Source organism: Chanos chanos, chromosome 1 (assembly GCF_902362185.1).
Source record: "Chanos chanos chromosome 1, fChaCha1.1, whole genome shotgun sequence".
NCBI classification, from domain to species: Eukaryota; Metazoa; Chordata; class Actinopteri; order Gonorynchiformes; family Chanidae; genus Chanos; species Chanos chanos.
Genome location: NC_044495.1, coordinates 41745522 through 41760048, shown reverse-complemented (window position 1 = coordinate 41760048; position 14527 = coordinate 41745522). Strand labels below are relative to the sequence as shown.

Below are 14527 nucleotides of genomic sequence, written 5' to 3'. Positions count from 1 at the left end.
TTTAAGTCATTAATTGCGAGGTAGTCAGCAACTGGACAAATGGCTGAGATGAGATGTGGGTAAATAGGCAGTTACTGATCCACATATTGTATTACCAACCCAAACAAAAACATACTGGTGGGACTTTAGAAGGTAGTTACCCTGCTAACCATGTTATAATAGTTTAGTACTGTTTTTCATATTGCTTAAAAAGATAAGGATATGTAAAAGAAAAAAACTGAGCTTACTAGTTACCTCAAAAAGGACAGAACACTAAGGATTACTCAAAAGGTTCTTATTCAAAACATCTGAGATTTTTTTTTTTTTTTGTGTGAGTAACCCAAACTTTCAGGTATGTGGTTTACCTAAACTGTACCTGTCACTGTAAGACTTTTTAGTGATCTGTCATGCCCTGCTTCTCTCTCTCCCCCTCTGCCGGTCATTCTATGTTAGGGGTTTTTTGCAAGTCCTGGTTTCCCTTAGTTAACCTTGGAAATTAAAACATTAGTTACACCCATTTTTTGTTAATCTATTCCTGGTCTGTTTTGTATAAATAGACCCCAGACGTGCATTGTCAATGTGTTGTCAATGTCTGTGTTTTCTTTACCGGAAAGTCTGTGGTTATTGCCAAGTTTGTAAGTTTGAAGGACTCTTTTGTTCATCCTGTTTCATTCTAATAAATTCTGGACTAATCTGCACATGCATCCATAATTTCCTTCAACTCATGAAACGATTGCTGATATTAAAGTAGCACTTCTGCATCCTTCAACCCCCAGCTCCTGTGAGTGATGTTGTTTTACCAGTGTCTAGCAAAATCCAAGCCCCTGACTTCATAACAGCACAAACCTGAGAAAGGTCAAGCTTGGAGTTTTCAGCCCTGTAAAGGCTGGTGATAGCTGTAAAGTAGATAGAAAAAAATATTCTTAACTTATGTAGTCATCTTACAGCTTTATTTTGCTTAAAGATGCTGAAATAAAAACAAAACTAAAAAAAAAAGCTTGACGTTTTCAAATGAAACTTGCCCCCTTTTGTTTGAATGAATGGAAAAATCTGTCTTATATGCTATAAATTCTGAATATGCAGAAGACTTTAAAATATCTTTGTACATATGTACATATTTGAACATATAGCCGTGAAACACACGTCAAACTGAAAAAAACATTCACAGCACTTCAATACTTTAGAACACACCAAATATATAGTCATAGAATAAAGATAGTTTACAGTGGAATTACCTATGACCCAAATAATCATATCCAAAGACTTGGTCTACCTGTGTGATATCAAATGAGAAAGCACATCAAGAGATAATATGAAGAATGGTTTCTATTTGGAAATTAAATGGACGTAGTTCTTTACATATTGCTTTGATGACGGCTGATCTCAATCAACAGTGACATTTTCACCCTTCCTAATGTAGTGAAATGCTGTGATAATGATCAACTTTGTTTAGGCCAAAACAAGTGGAGCAATGGGAGGATCTATCCCACTGATTTAATCATCATGCGTGTGGCACGGGCGGAGTATGGCTCAGGGGCTCTCCAGGTTAGCCAGTGGAGACCAGACATCCAACCACGGTTATCATTAGCTGGATGCCAGTCTCCATGAGGGTTTGCTGAACCACAGCGACTGAACCACCAGCCTCCACCCTGTTCCTGGCTGCAGGAGCTCACCCCAGTGTCATCAAAAATGCATGGGGAACAGCTGTCTTTGTCCTGGTCAAATTTGCTGAGGCCAAAACCATTTTGATCGATGCCACGGTAGGCCCCACAAATTGCATCACCTTGACAACAAGAGGAAAAGGAAAACACCTTGGCAGTACCATTGTTTTAAAGGCACAGAATCTTCTGAAATGTCCTATCTTCAGTTTATCTGCTCAGCGTCAAGTGGTTTAAGCTGAGTCTCGCACTGTCGAAGCATCATTCATTAGCTACCTAATATCAGACAGGAAACATTCAAAGTTCAAGTATATTTAGAGATCAATATTACTATTGAGAAAACAACTGTTTTCCTGTGATTACAAGTTTCATTACTTCATGATAATGACATAAATAACTCCAGATCTCGAGAAAATAAAGAAAAATAACAGGTTATCACAAGAAAACAGAATCAAAATTAGAATATAAACTGATGGCATCTTAGGGCTTCAGTATTACTCAGTAGGCAACTCGAGACGTTTTTATGAGTGCAACTCATCAACTAGCTGAACAGCTTGACAGATCAGAACCAACTGCCCATATTCTGCGTAACGCCATATGATACTCCTAATCATTGTGCATGTAGACGAACATATAAAATAGTCCCTGGACCGTACACTCACATTTCAACTGGTAGCTGCAGCTCGCTGCCCCTGCCCAGCATCACGAGAGAGTATCGGTCCGCATATCTAGCCCAGGAAAAGTTCAAAATTTGAAATTGGAAGTACGGTTTCTACTGAATGCTTATCACTTTTGCACCATCGTAAAGCCGAAACATTGTTAGTCGAACCATCGTAAGTCGGGGACCACCTGTACAAATAGTAGCAGGTAGGCTGAACAATTTAAATCTAAACAAACAGTAGTCAGATGCTTGCTGAGTCAGTTGAATTATCCTTGGCTATAAAATCCACATCCGTTGCAGAAATTATGTCAATCAAAGTCTGTCTGGCATAGTTGATTATGGCATCTGAAAATGTAGCATTGTAACAAAAAATTAATGTTGAGGAAGAGCCCAGAGAACGACAGCCATCTTAACGGCATATTACTATGGCAACTCCATAAACATTAGCTGGAACACCTGACTCACAATAACTAGAAAACATTAGTCAGAATCATTCCCTGGTCAGAAAAATAAATATTTTTCTAATCATATGTAATGAAAGCTAAGATACAATTACCTGCAGTGCCTGTGTAAGCCCAAACACTAAGCTTATAGGTTATTTCCTTGTTGCCAATCTTAAAATTACTGCACTCAGCAAACACAGAGCCAAAGGTCAATCCTTACTGTACGTTCACACTGAGCGCGGCGAGAGCGTCAAAGTGACCGGAAGTCATTCATTTTCAATGAGAGCCAGCGTCTTTCAGCGGCGAAGAGCGTCGCGGCAAAGGGCGTCGCGGCGAGGGTGGTTTGGGCGTCAAAATACAGTTGAAGTTCGGTTAACTTTATGGTAATGAGATATGACGCGGTTGGGCGGCAACCAATAGAAACTTGGAAGTGCTCCGCTCTAGAGAATTGTAGAGAACACGACAGTATAAACTATTGTTCCCACAAAACTTTTGGTCCTAAGCAAAATGGAGGAGAAATTGATTATATCGGTGGTGGGTTTCCACATGTTGTACTGTAATGTAGGTTATGCACAAACGTTAGTGTTAATTAAAGACAAAGGCTAGTAAACGTGTCCTATAAACTCCATGCTGGAATTTGACCTAGCCTATCATTAACACAAAAGACACACAACAACAAAAAGCTTTTAAGTAGTGTTTTTCATTAGTTTATTTTGTTAAGAAATATGTAATTAGCATTGTTTATTTATTTCTGTCATCGGTCGATTTCGCACCTTCTCATTTATAAGGTTGACTTATAGCCTACTGGTGGTCAGTCAGCACAAAGATACCGCTTGACCTGTTTGTTTGCTTTATAGCCCCTTTAAAAACATTTGCATAACCAAGCTTTCCGAAGGAACTTGTACCCGCCTATTTTATCAACGGCAGAGCGTCCACAGTGTTCAACAGCGTCGTTGGCAGGGAGGTTTGGGCGACTCTTGACTCTCTCGCCGCTCTCAGTGTGAACGTACAGTTAGAGTTGACTTTCGCTCTTTGCCTCTGGTAAGGGCCCACACTAGCAAAGCCCAACCAGTGGTCTTCTGAAAGCAAAAACTTAATTCTATTAACATTATGTGCATAAACTGGGGTAAACAAAATTACACAGCAGAGGAGCTCCATTGCTTCTTCGCATTATGACGTACCTCTTGTTTTTTCCTAGCTAGTTATGCATATAAAACCCTATCTGGTCCTAGTGTTCTGCCATCAAAAACTTCCCATATGATTACACACGATTCTTCCAGTTTTTTTTTTTTTTCAATTACATTTACTGTTTCTTATGCACTATAATGTACTTTTCAATCTCAAATTTACATCAGCACTAAAATAGCAGTATCCGGACCTGCTAGCTAGCTAATTGGTGTTCTCTCATGGGTGCCTCCTATGTTGTTTTTGGACTAACTGTTAAAAATTCACCGTCTATCTGACCAGTGCCGGGAAAACAATGTAATAATCACTGATAAATGGCATATCCTGTTAAAGACAGGAATATTCATCCATCGTGGAAGGGTGCTGTTCTGCGGTATTAACTAGCCACATCTTATTGCCTCCATGCCAACTACACATCCCCTTACCAACCAGCTGCCTTGCTTTATGTCAAGTTTTAATTACCGTGTGCAGTGTGCAACCACCCACAACCTCATGTTCTCAGTAACAAAAAAAAGTCAATTTTCTTATAGTGACCCAAGAGCAGTTTCAGTGCTATAAAAGTGTGGATCAGCATTACAATAACAGATGTTACTGCCACATCCATGCCCTTCCATAACCAACACTGCATTATGAACAGTTACTAAAATTCATTAGAAATTAGTCATCCTCCATATCAGGTCAAACATTCTTTATCACACAGCTGAATGCAGCCTCTGCTTTACTGCGGAACACTGGCCCCTGTTTCCCACCAATGTGGGATTTGTTCTGACAATGATTTGGTGGGCCAAATACTCTGTATCTAATTCTTACATATGTGACAATTATACAATTACAGACCACCAAATCTGCAGCTTTAACAGGTTCACAATATAAATATCTGCTTGCGAATTCTCAAATAATAAGATGCGACTTACTTTGAAGGTTTCCAAACCCATGCTTATACTCTGCCCAGTTCCTTTTGAAAAACACCCTTGGGCCTGTGCACTTTTGGAAAACTGTCCAGCCGCCATCAGGCAGGATCTCACAGTACACCTGACAAAAATGTGCAATATCATCACCTAGCCACACCAGGTGCCCATGCCACAAAGCAAAGACTGTGAAATCAAGATGCAGCAGCCAGTACAATTTCCAGATTTATCATGTTACACGCCATGGTTGTTTTTGGAGCAGAGAATTATAACACTACATACATTATTATTCCTAAGAAAATAAAATGCTCATTGTGATTTCCTGTGTGTTGTGACTTTGGAATTGTTTAGAAGAGCATATGTGTAGGATTTAATTTTAAAACACACATTCACTACCTCTAAAGTTTGGATGACATATACACCACTGACTGCATTTGAGGACTGTTTTTTTTATCTGTGTGCAGTCTGTTACTGTGCAAAACAAAGGGAGAGTGACAAAACTGTGGAGACACACACCAACTGGACATGAGTAGATTTAATGATGATAGTTCATCAATACCAGTGACGACTTAGAGTTAACTCAATCTAGCTGAACATAATTTGAAAAAGATGTAAAAGAATAGAATCAGTGTTAATGTTTCACCTTGGGCAACTAAATGTCCTTGTTGATGCTAAAAAATAAATTTAAAAATTAATAAATTAATAAACAACAACAGCAATAATAATAATAATAATAATAATAATAATAATAATAATAATGACATTAAAATACTGTGGTTCTTAAAAAATGTTTACAGTGTATTGTTTGAGGTGCTTTGCTGGAAATGAATCATGTCATTTAGTTTCCCAGTGTATTTTTTCAGATGCACGAAATACTTAAAAAAGCTGTACATCAAAAGCATGTCTAAGAGAGAGAGAGAGAGAATATACATCAAGCGTACTCTATAATGAGTGATTTGAATTGAAGTGTTAGCACAATGAAATTCACTGGGTTACCTTTCCATTGAACATGGTCAGGTCAGTAAAGAGAATTCTCCCTGCCACCATCACATGGTTTCGGTTCTGAGTTTTATTCAAGACAGTCTGAGTTGGAGGAATGGATGGAGTGATGGAGAAAAACACAGTCTGTGTCAATAAAAACAGACTCAACTACAGGGTTATAAAGAATTGCTGGGAAGTGATCAAACACTCACGAAAGCCATGCACAGTCCATTTAGTCTGATAGTGACATCTGTGAATCTACTGATGGAGAAGTAGTTACTGTAAAAGATAAAACCTGTAATCAGTGTTAGGAAACTACCCCTAATGTACAAACTTAAAACTGGGCCTGGGTACATCTGCATCCCTTGCACCCCCTACAGCGCCAGCCCTGTTTCTGAGGTACAGTTACTACAAAATGAAAAGTAACAAATTGGTGTGGCAAATTTACTTTTAATTTACTTTAGTCACTCCAGCTAAATGTAAACTGTAAACTAATACATATACTAATACACATCGTTGTTCATAGTAGTCCAGTAGACCGTGCGTGCTGTCCATTTGTACGTGAATGAAACGTAGCAGCAATCTAGGCAGCTTCAAACCAGTTAGCTAGCTAACTAGTCAGTTAATCTCTGTTGATTTACCAGGTGAATTAATATGAATAGCTAGCTAATATAATAATGATTATCATGATCATGCTGATGACAGTTATAGGCTGATAATGACCTTATTAATACATTTCAACAAACATTTTTATTTCAGTGTTCAGTGTCACCAGTGTATACTGCATGCTATTTTTTATTTTTTTTCCCTTGATAAGGCTGTATAGCTGCACGTTACCAACCCCTTGGGTTCGGTTGTAAATGCCTATGGTAACACGAGTGGGATATTCCATTTCCTGTGTCCATTCACATGACCCACTTCACGTCTCTATGCGCACGCACTATCGAATGGACAGTCCCCAGAAGTGTAAATCAGGCAAATTGCAGATGCTAAATTGCCCCTAGGTGTGAATGTGTGCGTGAATGTGTTTGTCCCTGGTGAACTGTCCAGGGTGTTTCCCTGCATTTTGGCCAATGAAGGCTAGGATAGGCTCCAGCAGCACCCACAACGGTAATTAGGATAAGCATCGTAGACAATGAATGAATGAATGAATGGGAGTGGGCTAACTGTTGTTCAACTAACTCAGTTTGCCGCCTAACAAAATTAATCTTAAGCCTTTGAAAAACAGAGCTATAAATAAAAGAACGGTAGGAATGTAACAGTGGTGGCTAAGTGTTTTTTCCTTGTCTATTCAAGACATTGTAAAATAAAATGGAAATGTGTTTAAATAGAGTGACCATATTTTGGCTTTCAAAAGAAAGAGGACGGGGGGGGGGGGGGGGGGGGGGGGGGGGGGGGTCTTGATGCATTCCCCTCCTAACTTAAGGGGAAAAATTAATTGTATGTCTCTTTTGGTTCCTGTCATTGCGCATGTAAGGAAACTGCATCTGTGCTTAACTGCCCGATACATTGTTGGCTAGTCTTTAATAAGACAGATAACTGCTAGCATAATAACAGTGGCAAGATGACCTTATTTCTTTCCATTCAACTTTTGTCGGTATTGTGGCTTTCTTAAGGTCTCTTGGCTGTTGCTGCGGTGTTAACAGTAATGAATGAAATGCAGTTCAACCAATGTTTATAGCATGATAGCGTACCTGACCGTCCATTGGTGGTGAGATGGCGGGACCTAAAGAAAAAGGTTCAAGCAATGCAAATGCACACACAATGAATGGCAACTATGGAGAGCAAAAGCCAAATCCCGGACATTTTTGGCAATTTAGAAAACCAGGCCGGACACATTTTTTAACCTGCATGTCTTTGGACTGTGGGAGGAGACAGGAGCTCCTGGAGGAAACCCACGCAGGACCTGAGACCTTCTTGCTGTGAGGCGACAGTGCCACCCTCTGCGCCACCCAGGCCAGGATACCAACATTACTATTTTTTGGACAAGTACACGTTGTAATTGACATATCTGTTCACAGCGTTGACATAAAACTTTACAACACAAATCTGTGCACATGTAATTTAATTTACAACATACTTTGGCTGTACTATATCCAGCTACGCAAGCATGATGGGGACTGCAGCTGTAATTATGCTAATATATACTATTCGTCAATGTATTTATATTGTGAGTTAACATTACCCATGCAAAGTAATCTAATACATTAGAGTAACGGTAGCCCTGCTATTGTTAATGCACGAGATACTTAACCTAACGTATTTAACAGACTACTGTTTAGATAGTAACTAAAACAGCTAAACAGCAAGAACAATGAAGGTTTTGCAAATATGGATCTGCTCTGTGTTTCACTGATAACTGTTGAAATCCTGCTGCTCAGGCAGAGAAGGAGAAGAGCCACTGCAAGGTCGAGACATTTGAGGAGTATGCTCACCAGCCACTGTCAACGGGTAAAAAGTCATATTAGCTACCAGCTAACATCAGCGGCCAGCCTTTTGTGTTAGCAAGACGACTTCAATTGTAGTAGCTATATGCCCACATTAAGAATACTAGCCTGTACATTCAAAAGTGTGTCGACACCCTCTCCAATTATAGAGTTAAGTTGGTTAAATAAAACAGAAACAAAACATGCTTACCTTTATTGTTGTTCATGTTAATATTAAACCGTGTTTTCCCATAATTTAGGAGACAACGCTTTTTAATTTCAGCAAGAATAGTTTTAAAGACAAAACATTCTTTGTACAGAGCCCTGCATTACGTGTCCACATACTTTTTGGTCAAACACAAAATATAAATCATAAATAAGTGGGTTTACTGTATTAGTGATGCTTGGTATTCTTCATTACAGCCAAAGCCTTCAGTGAGGTACTGCACCTTAAACAGGAATACACCTCCTACGGATGATTTTTGATGAAGTCACTTCTGAGGGGAGATTTTAGACTCAGCAGGCCAACCCTGCATAAACTGATGAGGTTGGTGACAGCTGACAACCATGCATGCTCTGGCTGGGGACTTGAGCTAGAGGTCCTCTTTTGGCTTGCAAGTGCCACCTCTTACAGAGTTGTCTCCCGTGCATTTGACATCCAATGGACCACTGTGCATGACATCATTCACAGAATGTCAAAAAGAATCCTGAAGCTGAGGATAAAAGTAGTTTCACTCCCTCAAGGCACAGAGTTGGGTACAATAGGCCGTAGATTTTGACGGCTAGCGGGCTCACCAGCCTTCTCAAATGTTGTGGGGAGTATTGATGGGTGCCAAGTCTGCAGTAAACCACTCTCAAAGAACGCAGCCTGTTATTTAAACAAGAAAATGTTTTTCTCAATTCAGCTCCAGGCTGTGTGCGACCGTAGGGGGCGGTTCATTGACTTCTTTTTTGTGTACCCTGGATCTGTGCATGATGCCAGGGTGTTTAGGAACAACCCCATCTACGTAGAGCAACTTTACCCACCACAAGGATATGTTGTCCTTGGCGACAGTGGGTACCCCTGCACTGCCGCCATCATTACACCATATCGGGAACCTGTGGTGAGGGTAGTGGAGAGAAGATTCAGCCACCACCATGCCAAGGCCCATTCAATTATTGAATGGGCCTTTGATATAATGAAGACAAGGTGGAGGGCAATATTTTTGAAAGCTCTAGAGGTTACACCTACCTCTGCCCAAGAGGTTGTGGCATGTTGTGCAATTTTGCGGTGATCTGCTAAACCCCTCAGAGGAGGTAGTCGTGGAGGATGACGATGACCACTCTTAGTAGCAGCAGCCAGATCCCAGTGGAGAGCGAGTGAGGGAGCAGCTGACAGCTGCTGTGTCTGCTCATGAGGTGCTGGTGGCTGCACTTGAGGAGCATGACTACATGAAACACTCAGTCCCTGCCACTGGAGATAGACACACCCCCACCCCCACACCCCAGAGACAGACACTCTGCCCCCATTCCAGATCCCCAGAGACACAGACTGTGCCCCTATCCCCACACCCCAGAGACAGAGACTCTGCCCCCGTCCATTACCCTCTGTATATATGCCATCTAGCATTTCTAGATTATTTGTCATTATTTTGTACTAGTTTATAGTATATACTGTATATACAAACCTATACAAGAAATGGCACTGTATTACATAGTTCCTTTTACAAACCTATACAAGAAATGGCACTGTAGTTTTGGCTTCACAATGGCTCAGTGGTTAGCCCTGAGAGAAGGTCCTGGGTTTGAATCCTGTTCCTTTCTGTGTGTAGTTTGTATGTGTTTCCTCCGAGTGGTCCAGTTTCCTCCCACCATCAAAGATATGTATGTCAGATAGGGTTAAAACTCCTGCACGGCACATCCCACAGAGATCAATCAAGCACTTCTTCTTCTAAAAATCTATCCAGGATATATTCTAAAAGCAAGGTCATACACAATCAGAGTACTTTTTTTAAATATTTTATTTGTCTCTTTAATAAATAAATACAGACTAACATACATACATACATACATACATACATGAATAAAAACACATTAAAAACTCATTATATCTTCTCTGCAATTTTTTCTAATATTCTGAGCAGCCTGTCCTCCCTCTCCTCATCTCTCCTGGCCCTCTCTTCTGCCCTCTCTGCCTCCCTCTCCAAAAACTCCGGGACAGGGTCCCTCCTCCACTTTCCTCTCCCCCCTGACTGCTGTTGGGTCTCCTCCTCCTCCTCCTCCTCACCTCTTGGCTCTTGGGAAGTCACCACAGCCACACTGGAGTTCTCACCCCCTACAGACGAAGTAAGGAGGGGAGGACAAATAGATGGCCTCCCCCCCAGCACTTCATCCATCAGGGGGTACCACTTACAGGAGGCTGCGGTGGCTTCCTCTAAATAAAAGAGGACACTATATGATTTGTTATACATAGGCCTAACTGTTAGATTGCCTGAAAACCCGCAGGCCGTGGCACCATCATTGTCTTGTTGCAAATAAATAACGTTCAAATGCTACAATCTAATAGGTTGTCCACACCATGGTACCTTGATGCAATTTTGAAAAAGTGGAGGAGTGTTCCTAACGGGTAGATGGGCCTAATCCTATGTCCAGACATAGGATATGGATATAACCTTACATTTCTCCAATCAGATACCCGACACAGTAGGCCACTAAGAAAATGCACTGAGGTGAAAAAGAAATGCAACAGTGTCATGGATATCATTCACCTTCCTACAAATGTAAAGGTTAGTGACGTTACTCTACTTTTCATAGAAATGTCTTTACCAGCTGGGTCTAAGGAGCATTATTTGAATGTTTATGGTTTTGTGTCCCTTGGGGTATTTACTTGACACATCTTAGGTAACTTGGCCAGCTAACGGTTAAAGTTAGCTTACTACCGTAAAGTATCCTAACCTCATATCATTTCGATCTCTCGTAACTAGTGACTAGTTTAAGTTAACCGTGTGGTCTAACAGAAGTGTTTCTACAGCTCTGGTTCCATAACAAAAAAAGTGATATAATTTGTTACCCTGTGTATAAAACAACAACAACAACAAAAACACTACTTAGACTTATACAGGATATTTTGCGCGATTGTACCGCTCGTCTTCTTCTGTAACCATTTCTGACAATTTTCACGAGACAGGGGGCTGCAAAGCATGATGGTGTAGCACGATCGATGTAGGGTACAGCTTCTGTAATCTACATTTTTCTGTTCCTCGCAATGATTTTGTAGCGCACTATATAGTGTCGTAAAATTTCAGTTTAGATTTTGAACAGCACTACAAAATGGCTGACACACTATACGCACTACATAGTGAGTGAGTGTACATTTCAAACAGAGCCATTGTATTGGTTTACTAGGGGATCTTGACCACTCCAATATGGCGGACGCAGCGGCCAATGCGGCATCTATGTTTCCATATCTGTGGTGTCACCACTCTGTTCTCTCTACTGTTCTGAGTGAACTCAACACGGTGAAACAAGGCTAATAAATAAGATAAACACAATCAGGTGAGGGACAGAGACAGAGACACGAGGAACAGGAGCACAAGAAATGTCAAAACAAAAGTCCAAAACAAGGTGCAGACTGTGACAATAGGCTACATCTCATGTAGGCATAGGATTTTTTTTAAACAGATGTTACAAGTTACAGATGGTAGTAGTCTGGTAATAGTCTACATTCTAGCGGCTAATGTTGAGGTTTTGCTCAATCGGTACTGTTCATTGAGGAGTCAAACTGATTTGAGGTTCTTGGCATTCTTTTGTCAACCTAGGTGTACATTATATTTGCGTTAGTAACATTGACTTTTTGAAAAGTGACCGGCAGTTTCAAATTTGTCCAGTGAAATAAATTCTTTATTGGCAAGAAAAAATCCTAGCGGAAACCCTGTTTCCAACATGTATTTATTACATTTTTTTTAATTGGCATAGAACAATCAAACATAGAACAATTATCACAAAAGCTGGGATTGTGTTCAGTTAAATAAATAAAGTGAAATAATACTACTACTACTACTACTACTACTAATAATAATAATAATAAATTGTCAAATGTTGTTTCTGGCTCAGCGGAAGCCATTTTTACACACCACGAATGTAAAAACTGTTAGAAGGTTTTCCTTGGGTTTCACGTGTTTGTCCAATTTGTAAAACCATTGACACGACCGTTTAAATCCTGACTCAGATGCGCTGTATAACATATATCCTAAATTGCAACCTTTTGGATTTGCTAATCGCATTGTCTCAAATCACTATATCAATTTGAAATTGATTAACTGTTCAGCTCTAGTACAGAGAAGAATCCTCTTTTCTGTTCCCTTGCAGAAACATCAGTAATAACAATACCCGTGTGTATTTACTTTTCAACTGCTGGGACCTCTTAGTGCTTATGTTTATGGCCTCCCTATTGTTTTACACTCTCAGAGGCTCATTTCCTGTGGACTGTGGTGAGTGTGGGCAGCAGTGAATCATTCCACCAGCGTAACTCCGGATAAGTCCTCACTAAAGAAAGCATAAACCAGCCTTACATGTGTGTTACAGAATAATAGCCATTTCACTTAAGGCAGTCTCTGAGCTGTAGTCAAGACTACCTTTGTTGAGTCCAAGACAATTTCAAGACCAGGACTAGTCAAGAATAAGTCAAGATTCGAGTCCAAGTCAAGGCCAAGTTCAAAGTGGTTTGAGTCAAAGTCAAGACTGATTCCAAATGACAGAGACAGAGTAAAGACCAAAAGAGAAAAAAAAAGACTCGTCTTCGAGACCACTTGTTTACCTGTTTATAATTTTTGTGTGATGGTAGTCTACCTTCCCTTTTAAGATGATCATTTTTCATTATTTGTAATGACCAAAAAGCAAGTGCAGTGTAACAACACTGTAGGATCAAATTAGGCCTGATTATTTACTTTAGGTACAGCCATTTCACTTGACATCATACTCAACACTCTCCAAAGACAAAACAGCATGTAACCCCCACCCCGAGAAGGGCATTGGACTGTATTTGTGATGATCAAAAAGCAAGTCCAATGTAACTGACATTGTTGTGTTGCACAATTTGCAGGTCCCTTGTGTTTCCTCTTCAGCGCACTGTTGAGAAATTGTTTGTGTTTCCTAAAACGAAATTTTATAATGCTTGAGCTTGCCAACATTGTGTCTGTGGCCAAAATGAAAATGATAACCATGGATGCATTGCACGTAGAGTGCGTTGAGATCAGTTTTGGCAGGCATACAATTGGTCACTAGGCGGGCAATGTCACTAGGCGGCAAAAAAAACTCCACTCTGTTTGCGCAAAACAGTCCTGGAGCTGGGAGAGTGCATCCTCAAGCCAGGTCTGCACCATCCTGATGGATGGTCTGACTCTGTTTATAAGTGGTCTATAAACTGGAGTGAGGATCAGGGAGATAAGGTCTGAGTGACCCAAATGGAGGGAGGGGGAGGATTTGTATGCGTTTGCGATATTTGAATAGAGATGATCCAGAATACTTTCACCTCTAGTGGGAAAATTAACATACTGATGATATTTTGGAAGGAAAGTCCTGAGGTTAACATGATTAAAGTCTCCAGTGATGATAAAAACCCTGTCTGGATATTTGTTCTGTTGCTGTGTAAGCAGTTCATCCGGTGCAAGTGTGGTGTTCGCTTGTGGTGGAATGTACATGGCCATAGTAATCATAACAGTAATGTCAGTCATGTTAATTAGCGTTTATTAGGCCACTTCATTTAGGCATTTATGAGTCATTCTATAATTTGGGGTACAATCCATGTCCGTTGATGATAATCATATTTATTATTTTCTTCAAAAATACCACATTTTACCTGTTTATGCAAAGAATAATATCACACAAACAATTTGTGCATTCTATGCCTCATTAAGCTTGAAATATGTCATGATGTTCCTAAATTTTTATTTATTTCAGAATTCTAGGCACTAAAGAAAAATACTATATTAATACTATAAAATGCTAGAAAAATTCTCATTTAAATAATTTAAATATCTTAATTTATGAATGTCTGCAAAAGTTCTGTCAACCTTGTTAGTAACAGAACTCCCCCCACAACTCAAAAATGCTATTGTCCCAATACCATGTGACCAGCATCACATGATGTCATTTTCCTCTGTGGCGGTCATGTTAAACACACTATGGTGAGTGTCCTCTAATTTCTTTCGGTATCTTATCTATAATATCACATGGTCAATGAGTATATTAATTGACCATCAACTATGTTACATACATTGTTATGGTTTACAATTTTTTAATGATTTTA

General features: G+C 39.9%; 1 pseudogene; it reads right to left on the bottom strand.

The window, feature by feature from the left end:
- Positions 1-1460: 1460 nt before the first annotated feature.
- On the bottom strand, positions 1461-11422 carry LOC115828872 (angiopoietin-2-like; annotated as a pseudogene).
- Between the last annotated feature and the right edge of the window lie 3105 nt (positions 11423-14527).